Raw genomic sequence first — 13258 nt, forward strand, 5'->3', positions numbered from 1 at the left:
TTTATTTATTAATAATCAATAATATCTTTTTTTTTTTACGGTTGGAAATGTTACCATAGAGCGTTACATATTGAACTTTTAATCTGATGTTGTTCCTTAAATAAAACAAAGAAAAACTACTCAAGGGTCAACTATAAAACATATTACCAAAAGAAGTGAACTCCAACAATCATCTGTTTACGTTAATATAATTAAATGACTTCAATATTTAGGAGTTCGCAAAGTGTGTGTACACACACACAATGGTAGCAATCTTCTTTCTTAATCTCTTTTGCATCAAGACTAGACTATACCGTAGCTTCTCAGCCTCTGTGCCTGTACTAGAAGCTCTGCGCAACTCTTCAATAATGAAATTATTTTCATGTCGGTAAAATTTTATTTTCCTATGCAGGCGTGAAACGGAATTCATTGAAACCATTGCTGAAGAAATCATGTCAAAGTTACTTGATGATGAACTGCCATCTGACCTTGGTATGTTAATTGGAATTCAACCAAAACTAGATGGATTAGAGTCAATCATCGCAAAGAAATTGGGAGGAGTTGGGTTTATAGGAATACGGGGTGCAGGAGGCATAGGCAAAACAGCTCTTGCTAGAGCTTTTTATGAGTGAAAGCTCAAAAACTTTGAGATTCACTGCTTTCTTCATAATATTAGAGAGGCATATGAAAAAGAAGGTTGATTTCATTGCAAAGAAGACTTCTTTTTTCTTTAGAGAAAATAAGTATGGAAGTGTGTGATTGTTGTGAAGGAAATGAAGTTGATAAAAAACATGTTGCGCAACAGAAAAGTTCTACTTGTCCTTGATGATGTGAGTGACATTAGCCAACTCGAAAATTTGGCTCCAAAGCAAGAATGGTTCAGCAAAGGGAGTAGAATAATAATAACAACCAGGGACAAGCATTTGCTATCCTCACATGGTGTATCTACTACGTATATGTGAAATTCTTGAGTGATAATGAGTCCCTTGAACTTTTCCTTCAAAAAGCCTTTAAAGGAGATAAACCTAATCAAGATTATTTGAACCTTGCTAGAACCGTCATTGAATATGCTAGAGGCCTTCCTTTAGCACTCAAAGTGTTATGTTCATTTCTTTGCAAAAGAACTATAGTGCAATGGAAACATGCACTGGCTAAGTTCAAGAAAGTTCCCCCAAATGACAATTTAAAGATACGTCAAGTAAGTTTTGATGGATTAGACATTACAAAAAAGACTCTATTCTTGGATATTGCTTGCTTTTTCAATGGAATGATCCAAGATCATGTCATCCAAATTCTAGAAATTCTGGACAATGATCTTCACCCAAAAATTGGAATAGATTTTCTTATTGAGAAATCCTTAGTAATTAATTATGAAGGGCATTTGTGGGTGCATGAAATTCTTCAAAATATGGGAAAATATATTGTCTACGAAAAATCACCTGATGATGCCGGCAAGCGTTCTACGTTATTGTCCTTGTAGGATGCCAATCATGTATTAGAAAACAATAAGGTGACATTCCAAAGTTCTTGTGTTTTTGCACTATTTTTATAACAATTTATTCCATGACTTTTATATATTTTTACCTTGACTTGTTTTATAGGGGACAGAAGCTATTCAGGGAATAATTCTCACATTAGAAAAGTCATGTGATGCCTTTTGGGATCCTGAAGCCTTCTAAAAAATGAGTAATCTCAAGTTACTTATCATTTCAAATTGCTCACATGTTTTACATTTTCAATTGAATCTTCCTTATGGACTCAAGTCCGTTTCCAAAGAGTTAAAAGTGATAGTATGGGAGGGGTATCCATTATTTTATTTGCCAAGTCAACCTCAACTCCATCAACTTGTCGGACTAATAATGCGACATAGCAAGTTAAAAGAACTTTGGAGCGGAAGGCTGTTAATTATAGCCCTTCCATTTAAATTATTTGTGCATAATTCAATAACTTCTAATTGTAATTAGTTTTTGGTTTTTGAGGCCTTAATGTTTCCCTTTCTTTTGGTGTTAGTCTCTCCAAAGCCTCAAGTTCATTGATCTTTCTTATTCAGAGTACCTCATCAAAACCTCAAATTTTGATGGAATTCCTCATTTTGAAAAATTGATTCTTGAAGGGTGTTCTAACTTGATTGAAATTCACCGATCTCTTGGACAACACAAGAAACTTGCCATTGTTAGCTTGAAAAATTGCAGAAAGGTTAAAAACCTTCCAAGGAAATTTGAGATGAATTGCTTAGAGACTTTTGTTCTATCTAGTTGTTCAAGGGTTATAAAACTTCCTGCATTTGGAAAAGATACGGAACATCTGTCTAAACTTGATTTAGAGGGGACTGCTATAACAAAACTGTCTCAATCACTGGGCAATTTGATTGGTCTTGTGGAGTTAAATTTGAAGAATTGTAAAAAGCTGGTTTGTCTTCCATGTGATGTTTGTAAATTGAAATCTCTGAAAATGATCAAAATTGCTGGCTGCTCGAAGTTTTCAGGCCTACCAGACAATTTAAACAAAAAAGAGGCTGTGGAAGTGCTTGATTTGAGAAAAATTGCTATAAAAAGGCTTTCACTTTGTGAATACAATGGTGAAGCACAATCTTCCTCACCATGGAGTTGCTTCTCCCTTATTCAAAGGCCTTCGAGCTCAACAAATTTTATGTTATCGCCGTCTTTGTCATACTTGAGCCAATTAGAATTAGGTTTTTGCAACCTCCACGATGGATCACTTCCTGATCACATCAATGGGTTATCATCGTTGGAATATTTAGATCTAAGTGGAAACAATTTCATTGACTTACCATGTTCCCTCATTTCCAATCTTTCCAAGCTTACTGTTCTTGGTCTCGGTTATTGCCCTAGGCTTCGGTCTTTGCCACAACTTCCGTCAAATCTATCAGCTATATTCGCAAACGGTTGCCCGTCAATGGAACATCACAGAAGTTCACAACAGTTATGGGATCTCATTGGATCATTTCAACCTCAGGTTTATTTTATTTGTCTTTACTTTGTTCTTTCACGTTGGTCATTTTACTTCTTTAACATGGAAATTGTTTCTTATAAGTTCACAACTATTTAAATATCAAGTCTTCAATTATAAGAAGGGATTCAGAAATTGTGAATTTTTAGAATTACTTGAATCTTTTCTTAAATTCTTTGATAATAAATATCTAGTTTATTTGACTTTTACATGTATATTACCATTTCTTCTGATTAATTATCATACTTATAACAAAAGAATTTTTTTTTTGTCCCAGCGTGATTTTTTCATGCAACCTACTCGCCTATTAATAATTCCAGGTAGCCAAGTGCCGTCATGGTTTTATAAACAGAACTACTTTTGTGAAAAAGAATTCAATCATCCAAACGTGTCATTCATAATAAGCATATCCCCTGATTATTGTGATTCACGTGAGTGGTGGGGCATAGCCATATCTTTAATGATAGAAAATGATTTTGCATTTGGATCAGGGGTGGATGCAATTTGTTGGACTTACAGATTTCCAAATGATAAATTTCCAATTACATATCATAGCCATGATATTTATTTAGATTCAAGTTGTGGTCATCAACTTTGTATTATATATTCGGTGTTCCTCTTTGATTGTGAACGGACTTCAAATGGTATTTTTGGGCTAAGAATGCAATTGTAAAAAGGTCCCCAACATTTAAAATAAGAAAGTGTGGGTGGCGAGCGGCGTGTAGAGAGGATGTTGAAGCTTGGCAAAGAACAAGGAACGAAGATTGTAGTAGCATCAATAATTACAATACCAGTGAAGTTGAGAAAAATGGAAGTTATGGTCACTGCCCGAGACATCATTATCCATTCATTGTTGAAAAAGATGAGTACATACTCCCATGGTGGCTATTTAAAATTTTCTTTGATGCACTAATGTAATATTATCTTTCAATTCATATAAGTATTATATTCCCCTAATTATCTCATTTTCATAGGCGCTGCTCGGTTAATGGTTTTGGCCGGATTTGTTTCCATATCTTGGATAATTTTTCTTATCTTTCACCTTTTACTTGTATGACATAATTTATTTTCAACAGTCCATCAAAGTCAAAACTAGATTTTATATATTCCCATAATTTATTTTCAACAGTCCATCAAAGGTCAAACTAGATTTTATACATTCCCTTAATTTTTTTTTTCCATTGATTTGTGGCAGAAGTCATAAGTTGAAGAAGATTTTACCTCATTTATATGTTTTAGCACATCATATAATTATGTCCTATAATAGTCCCCAATATAAAGATACACATGATTGTACTCTAAGGGCACACCTTTGCAAGTGAACGGTGGGGCATACCCTTGCATACTATCACGACTATCCTTTATACACCAACAGAGTTGTTCTATTTAATCTCGAATTATTAAAAGCCAAGTTCCAATCCTGGGGAAGACTTTTTTTCTTTTTTTCTTTTTTACAGTTCCCAAGCACAAAGTCCAATCCTATTCAAGGAATGAGATTTTTCTGAAAAGTTTTAAAACTTTCAAAAATTCACTTTCAAAGTAACCTGTCTAGTTGTTCGAGTACACAATTTAGCCCTTTTACAAAAACGTTAAAAACCATCTAAGACCCATGGTTCGTATTCAACCATCGAACCCATTCTTTTTCCATCCAACCTTTTGGATCCTATATCAAATCAATTATAGCCAGTAGGATCTAACATTCAATATTCTGGCCATAGACTCGTACAACGAGTTACATATACAGATACACATAATTTTAGACAAAATAATAACTATATATCAAAATATTGATCATTTCTTTCAATAGCAGTTACCATGGTTTATCTGCCCTTAGCCACTTCCTTATGGAGGAATATTTACATACCAAAATAGATATACAATATATCTTCACTCCAAAATAAGATGCATTTTAAGCAAAATATATATACACAAGAGATCGCCAACTTCTTGCACCTTCAAACTCCACCGATCACTACTCCCTTGCCCTTAGGAGTACTTGCTCTTGCTGTATTACATGGAAGAAGGGGTGAGATTCTAAAGAATCTCAGTAGTAACAAATTTCCTTCACATAATCATACAAGATCACAAATAATATGCTATACAAGCCAAAGAGAACAACACCTTGCATCCAATTATAATAAATGATGCACATACACCATACACCCACATAGCCAATCTCTATTTATCGCGCCTACGTTCCAAAATAAATGGAAACCAGTGCATATTGTCATGACAATTATTATCATGCAAAGGCAACTTACATGTTCTCATGCATAATCAGCATAAAGGCACATCTAAGCATGTGGCAATCAACACACAATCACATTGAAGGAAAAGAGTTACTACCTTTTGCTTTTTCTTCCGCACTAACTTCCCCTTGTTTCTTCCTTGGCTCTCTTCGTGATGGATTTGAACAAATATCAAATCCTATAAATTATATGGGCAAGGGCAGATTAATATTTATATATATATATATCATTTTTTCCTAGTCTCCAAAACTAATTGAGCAACCTTGCTAATTTATAAACTTTTTTTTTTCAGATTTCAATATTTATCTTCACACTTTAAACAATTTTGGACAGCATCCCACGCTTCCAAAAATATTTTAATATGTCTACACTGAGGTTTAATCATCTCTCTTCCCTTCCTATATTTCACGCCACATTCTTAAGCAAATCTGGAAAATTTTTCCAGATTTGACATGGACAACAGCCAAACACCCACACACATATCTCTTACATCTCCCTTCTTTTTTTTCCCATTAAACCTCACGGCCTTTCCTCCAAAATATCCTATAACATTATTTAATCTTTATAATCATACTATTCCTATTCATTCACCTTTCAAGTATGGAACCCATGCCATCCGCATAAAACAATGAAGGAATTGGTTCAAAGACATCTTCGAGAATGTCATTAAAATAGAATCAGCCCAAGAGCAATTTCCTATATATGTGGGTTATAAAACCTGTCTTCAATTTCATCAATATTCAGCCTTATACCCAAGGAAAGAAAAGTCCGAAGCTAACCCCCTGAATCACCCATCCCTTGTTTCGGCAATCAGGTACCAGAAAAGGAAAAAAAAAAGAACACAAACAGCAGTATAAAAGTGCAGGACTACTCTCACACAACTCTAAATTTATGCTTCGGTCAAGGCTTTCATGCGATTCTTGAATTTTTCTCCCTAGGGCAGGATTTTCATTTATTTCTTCCACTCCCATAAAGCCCCAATCAAAGAAAACAAGGATAGACAAAAGCCTGAAGGACTCACCTTAATTAGAAAAGCACGCTTACATGCAAAGAAAACACCTCTGATTCTTCCTCGTGGTCGCTCGTCTTCCTCTCGCCCTTTCAAGCTTTCTCTTTTCCTTCTCCTTTTATTCAAGTCGGTAGCAGAGGAGAATGAGAAGGGAGGAGGCATTTTTGGCAGATTAAAAGGGACAAGGGATTTGAAATGACCATCATGCCCTTTGGTCTTTATTTTCTTTCAATTTGATCCTTCTCTATTTTCTAGGAAAATCAAATAATTCCAGAAGTCAAACTTGGACGTTTTATATGAATTTTCTTCTTCCATTAGCTTCTTTAGTCCATGAAATAATTATCCTAAAATCTCAGCTCAAAAATTATCCTCTAACTATTTTCCTTGAATTTTCCAAGAAAATAGGTCCTAAATTCTTGAAATTAACTTTATAATTATTCAGACCATAATTTAAGTGTCTTAATCTCAACAATTTCTCTAAAAATTTCTCTTTTATCATGCTTTAGTCAAATCCATAAAATTTGGGATATTACACATACCATGATGAAGTTAATTGTCGGACTAACTTCAACATTAGCCACAATGATTAAGTTCATTATTACAGGAGGAGGTTGTTTGGTTAAGAAATATCAAAATAAAAGATAATTAAGATAAGAAACTAATGCTTCAGACGAAAGGTTTTATATTAAGGATCTTAGGAAAGGGTTATATGTGTAATAAGGAGAGGAGAAAGTATTAATAGGTATAAGATCCAATTGTTGTAGGTCATCAACTTTATATCTTGCATAATCACTGGTCTTGTTTTGTTATAATTGAACCAACTTGAAATATCATTTTACACCATATTAAGTCAGTAGTGTTTGTTGTGTAGAAATGTTGGAAGATGGCAAAAATCCAGAGATGAAGTTGATATTGATTCACGTGACTTCAGCAATCCTAATGAAGTTGAGAATAAAGAAGGCTGTAGCTGTTGGGACTGGATGTCAAACTTTTGGCATTCCATTGAGCATGTTTTTCAAACTTGGTGTTAAGGTATATTTCAGACTTTCTAGTTCAACTATATCTACGCCAATCACAAAACCGGTCCAGAAAGCTTTGTTTTTGTCTCCCTTTACTAGCTAGTGTCAATTCTAGGTACGTGTTTTGTTTCTTTCAGTAAGAATTTCTTGGTACTTAAAGTATGAATGAGACCCTCCCTAGAAATGGGGTGATTTGTCCTCCTTTTTTGTTCATTTTCCTCTTAACCCTGTAATTTTCATTCAAATAAAAATACATCGTACTCTGATGACATTTATGTCTTCTTGAGTCATAAGCTGAAGAGTGGTGTTGATCAAGTTTTTTGCGTTTGAGAAACTCAAGAAAATAGTACCAGATGATGAACATTATCTTAATGATACTTCTGCTTCTTGTTACCATATTTTGCCCCGGTCCAATCATGAATCCATGATTTGATCGCAAGACAGTATTGTGCATCAAAGGAAATAATCCATCAACAAATCTTATGTTCCTTCAATATGGTTGCTTAAATCTCAAGTTTACTCAATTATTTTACAAAACCAAAGCAAGAAGTAGGCTTCCAAAACTCATTATTTTGCACGTTTCTATTAGGTTTGTGATTATTAGGCTTATTTAAGTATAAAACAACTTATGATGGTAAATATATACTGCCTCTGTTCCTAAATATTCCTAAATGTAAGACTTATTTTGTAGTTTAATACAAAACATAAAGAAGTTTCATTGGGAAAACTAATCCAACAATACTTGTAGTTTTAATATGATTTTGAATTCCTCCAGTGAGCAGTTAGCAACAAACTCTTCAATTCCCCAACATCTCTCCCTCCACCACTCTTTCAGAATTCAGGAGAGTTGGGCGATACCATCTTGGGGGAGTTTTTGGACTTAATAATGGCTTTGTATAATGGAAACAAGCAAACGTAGATGGTTACTTTCATTGCCTCTGTTTTTTGCACAAAATAAAAAAGAGGTAAAGAATAATATGGCAGCAGCAAATAATTTCTTATATGGCATATTCTTTATCGAGTTGATTATTAATTCTTCAGTAAGCTGTGGGAGGGGGAGGAATCTTGACTGTAAGAACTAACGGTGCAAATGGTGATTTATAAGCCTTTAAAATGTAAGGGCCGCACTAAAAAAAGAGATAAATTATAAGCACTTTCAAATTAATTTTTTACTCTATCATTTATTATAAGGTTCAAGTAATCGAATTGCATGACTTAATAAAACTATTAAAAAAGTCAAAAGCAGGAAATATATTTTTTATTTCAAATATATCCTTGCTTAAAAGTGGCTAGGTGAGACTTAGAGAGAGAGAGAGAGAGAGAGAGTTTTGGGAAAAAAATAATGAGTATATTAATAAAGGCAAAATGGTAAAAATATATTTAATATTTAAAAGGGTATTTCGTAACAAGAAATGAATCAATGCAAGGATTTGAATATTATAATAAAGGGTGGATGTAGTATAATCCATTCGCACGCTCTACATATTTCAAATTACTCCAAAGCCCAAATAGTCTGTTTGTTGGCCATTTTCTCATCCTTTGTGTTAGTCTCCACATGGCTTTCGTGATCCATATGATTATTGGGCCTTTTCGGTGATAGTAAACCACAATGAGCTTGAAGATTCAGTACAACTCTGCTTAAGAGTACTACTCTGCTTTCACTTTTTAGAGATGGCAAACTGTCTTTGTGAAATATATGAGTTTTGGTCCTTTTGGAATCCTTTAGAATTTCTTCTCATTCTCAAAAGGAAAACCACCTACATCTTCCAAAGATTTGCAGCCTCACAAGGAAAATACTACCTCCAGTCTTTAATATAGTAGCTAAAAACTAATTTGCAAATATCAAGAAAATTAGTTTAACTAATTATTTATAGTAAATATGTGTTATCTTTCCTAAAATATCATTAATAATCATGTGTATTGAAACAATTATTGTAATAATCATATATATTACTTTGTGGCAAAATAGATAAACATAAGCAAAAAAATAAATTGGAATCTTATATTTAGAACTAAAATAAATATCCAACTAATTCTTATATTAAAAATAAAAAGTTGTATATAGTTTATGAGTTCAAGGGGTTTTCCTATCTAGTAAAGTTAGTATTTAGAAATTAGACTCTTGAAGAGGGTACGTTGTCACGAGTCTTTTATAAGTAAGTTCTCCCACCTCATAGGCTAATTTGTTGGAATTGAATTTTTTATTTTAGCTTGCACTTTGTTCCTCTTTCTTTGAATGTGAATCCGAGGAATAAATTGGAAATTAAGAGAGGAATGCTCTGGTCTTCGCCTTCTTCCATTGGATTCCAAAGCGAAGCAACGTATAGTAGGGGATTCATGAGTCGTGCAGCCTAGAACACGATGATAAAATAAAAGCAAGTCTTTCCAAAGTCTTTTTGGGGTTTTTCTCACATATACATATTTATAAAGGCTAAAATCGAATCTAACAAAGCATTGAGGTAGGGTCACATGGTTCTGTCCTTCAGCAAAGTGGAAGACAGTAGTTCCGTCCGTAACACGGTTTGAAACTTGAACGCGCAAAGACTGAAGAAAAGAGAAGACTTGAGCTCACTCCCACCATTTTTATTTCTCATTTTTTCTCCATTTTTCTTTCTATAAAATTTGCTGGATCGGGGTGTTTGGTTTAGTTTTTCAAAAGTAATTTTATATAGTGTTTGAGATAAGTATATAAGAGGAGTTTTGTTTTGATTTACATGAAAGCACTTTTTTTAAGTGCTTCTAAGGTATTTCAAATGCCGGGCATAGCCACTTGCTTAATGATAGAAAATGATTTCGCATGGTCGGATGCAATTTGATGGATTTCCTAATGAAAAATTCTCTTGCATAGTATTGGTGAGAGTGCTCTTTAATATTTTGCCCAAATTAGGCATTGATCTTCTCATACTTCAGAGAACTAGGTGAATGAGATTGGGTTCCCATCTTCCTCTTAAATCTGGAAATAAATTTGATTTAAATGAGCAAAGTATCACAAATTACTCTTCATATTCATATATAAACAATTATCCTCCCTCATTCGCAAACATATTTATGCTTGACATTTCCTCCCCATTATTTTGCACTATGTTTGATAATTTTAAGTGGCATGAGCGGCAAGCTAGAGATATGATTTAACAATGTAAATAAGTAAACAAATAAATAAAGGCATTAATTAATGAGTGACAAAAGTGTACATTTGATTTTTTTTAATTTTATATAATGTTTCAGCTTGATCCTTTAATTTTAAAAAAGTATATTTTTATTATTTTAACCTTGAAATCATTAAGTCTTAAATGATGAATTTTTGCAACAATTATGATTATGTTAAAAATTAAACTTGATATTATAGCATTTGAAAATGTTTTATCAATATTTAATATCGCAATGTCATTATTTTTTTTTTGTTAACAGTTATAGGGTTAAAGAATAAAAATATACTTTTTAAAGTTATAAGATTAAACCAAAACGACCTTGTATAAAGTTAAAGAAGTAAAAGAATATTTTTGTTTTAATTAATTAATTGTTTATTTTTACCGGGGAATACATCATTAATTAATTGCTACGTTCGAATTTGGTCTTTAAATTTGGCCCGGGGCTTTCTCTAAGCATTTGAAGTTTCAATTGGCTAGTAACACAAGATAAAGATAGACTTCTTACTAATATTGAAGAGCGAGAAGACGGATGGCTCTTGATAGTAATGTGCATCTTTGGATCTGTGGTGAAGTCCATGGAAATGGTAATATTGGAACTCGCTTTTTTTTTTCCCCCTTTTAATTTCTTTCATTTTCCATATTGACATGCCTCGCAAGGGAAGTATAGTTATATATTCAAGATGTTTTCCTATTTAATACTTCCTCCTCTCCTATTTATAAGTTTTAAATTTGCGGAGAGATGTGATTCATTTTATAAGCTTTATTTTGGGTTTGTTTAATCATTTAATGTATTTTTTTTTTCAATTTTGCTCTTAATTTATTATCCCTCCTTTGTCATTCTCTCTCATTACATTTTCTCGTATTCGTCCATTTTTTCATTTATTACAGAGACATATTTGAAAACAAAAGTATATTTTTAACTTATTTATTGATTTTAACTAATTTTAATTAACTTTTTGCTATATGTAAATCAATTATTTGAAACTTATAATAAGGACTCGAGGGAGTAACTTGTTTTTTTTTTTGAATTTTTGTTAATACAAAAAAGTTTAGGTGAGTTGAATCCTGAGGGTTCATTAGGGTTAATACATGCCTTTAAACTCAGAGTGTTTACAGAGTTACTTACAAATTACTCACCAACAAGGTCTTTATATCAGCAGTGAGATTCGAACTCATGATCTTGTCAGTTATGAGTCGATTCCTTATCAAATTGACCAACTCTTGTTAGTTAGTTTTTTTAAGAATTAAACTCTCAAAAAAAAATTGTTATGAGTCCCACACTTTGGAGTCATCTCACCTAATGTGTTTGGATAGAAACCAAACCATGGTTTCAGAAGTGTTTTTATGGATTACGAAGTAAATATGCGGAGGAGGTTATCTCATTTTACGGAAAAGTGATTCTGAAATCTACGTTTTGGTTTTGCCAAACACCCCCTAGTCTTTTATAATTGAACTCCGCCTTGAAATTTATGATAGGTTCCTCCATCTTTGAACGTGAATCCAGGGAATATGCTGGAAATTAAGAGAGGGATGCTCTGGTTTTCCCTTGCTCCTATTAAGTCTTATGACAAAAAAAGTAAAAAAGAAAACCCATTAAAGCACTGACACAGGGTCACATGGTTCGTCCTTTAGCAAAATGGAACAGTGTAGTCCCGTCCGTAACACGGTTTCAAATGTGAGTTCCCAAAGACTGAAGAGAGGACAAAGACTTGAGCTCATTCCCACCACTTTCCTTCTCGCTGTTTCTCCATTTTTCATTCTATAAAACTTGTACCAGGCTGCTGGGCTTCATCTTATATCAGGCCGGTTGGAATCGAACAAATCTTTCGATATTATTTCCTCTTTCAGGTTTCTACTTTCTCCCTTTCTCCTTTCTACATTTATGATCACCAAATGACCGTTTTAGATCTGTGAAATTATGCGTGAAGAGTGAATGAATCTTGCGGTAAGAAGAACCTGGTCTGTTGATGTTTCCATTATATATTTTTTTCTTCAGTGAAATGGATTGTTTCTGTTATAGATCTTCCAGCATTTTGTGATGTTGAATTTTCACTTTATTTGTTTTAATATGGCCAATGCCTATCTCAAGGCTTGGCATTGGACTGATTGCTGCACTGTTTGTTAAAGCTCCTATTATATATGTATTATTCTTTCTGTTTTTGTGCTTTTACTTTTGTTTGGGTTCAGATTCCAAACCCTTGCGATGGCGTGTGATGTTGACGGAGTTGGCTGTTCTTCAAGCTCTTCTGGTTCAACTAAGAGATGGAAGTATCATGTGTTTTTGAGTTTTCGAGGGAAAGATACTCGGAAAAATTTTATTGATCATTTACATGCTGCTTTAAAACGCAAAGGATTAAGAACTTTTTGGGATGAGGAATAACTTGAAAGGGGAGAATCTATTAATCCAAGTTTAGTACAAGCAATTGAAGAATCTCAATCTGCAATTATTGTGCTCTCCCCAAATTATGCTTCTTCAACTTGGTGTTTGGATGAGTTTCAAAAGATCCTGCAGTCAAAGGAAAAAACAAGTCTTCAAGTATTTCCGATATTTTACGGTGTAGATCCTTTTGATGTTAGGAAACAAAAGGGAAGTTTTGCAGATGCCTTCATAAGGCATGAAGAAAGATTTGCCGAAGACAAAATAAAGGTGCAAAAGTGGAGAGATGCTTTAGAAAAAGTTGCTGCTTTATCTGGCTGGGACTCCAAAGATCGGTAATTTTCACTTTTCTCAATAATTATCATCTCTTTTTTGGTTGAAAAATAAGGGCGTAGATATTCAAGTGTACTGTATATTATTGTTTCATCGAGGTTTTTTCCTATGGCAACCCACATCTTCTCTTATTGAGGAGATTGTGGGATCTATTCCCGGGCGAGTGAGTAGGT

Source organism: Neltuma alba, unplaced genomic scaffold (genome assembly GCF_004799145.2).
Source record: "Neltuma alba isolate B1F8T4 unplaced genomic scaffold, ASM479914v2 tig00012776_pilon, whole genome shotgun sequence".
In the NCBI taxonomy this organism is placed as follows: Eukaryota; Viridiplantae; Streptophyta; class Magnoliopsida; order Fabales; family Fabaceae; genus Neltuma; species Neltuma alba.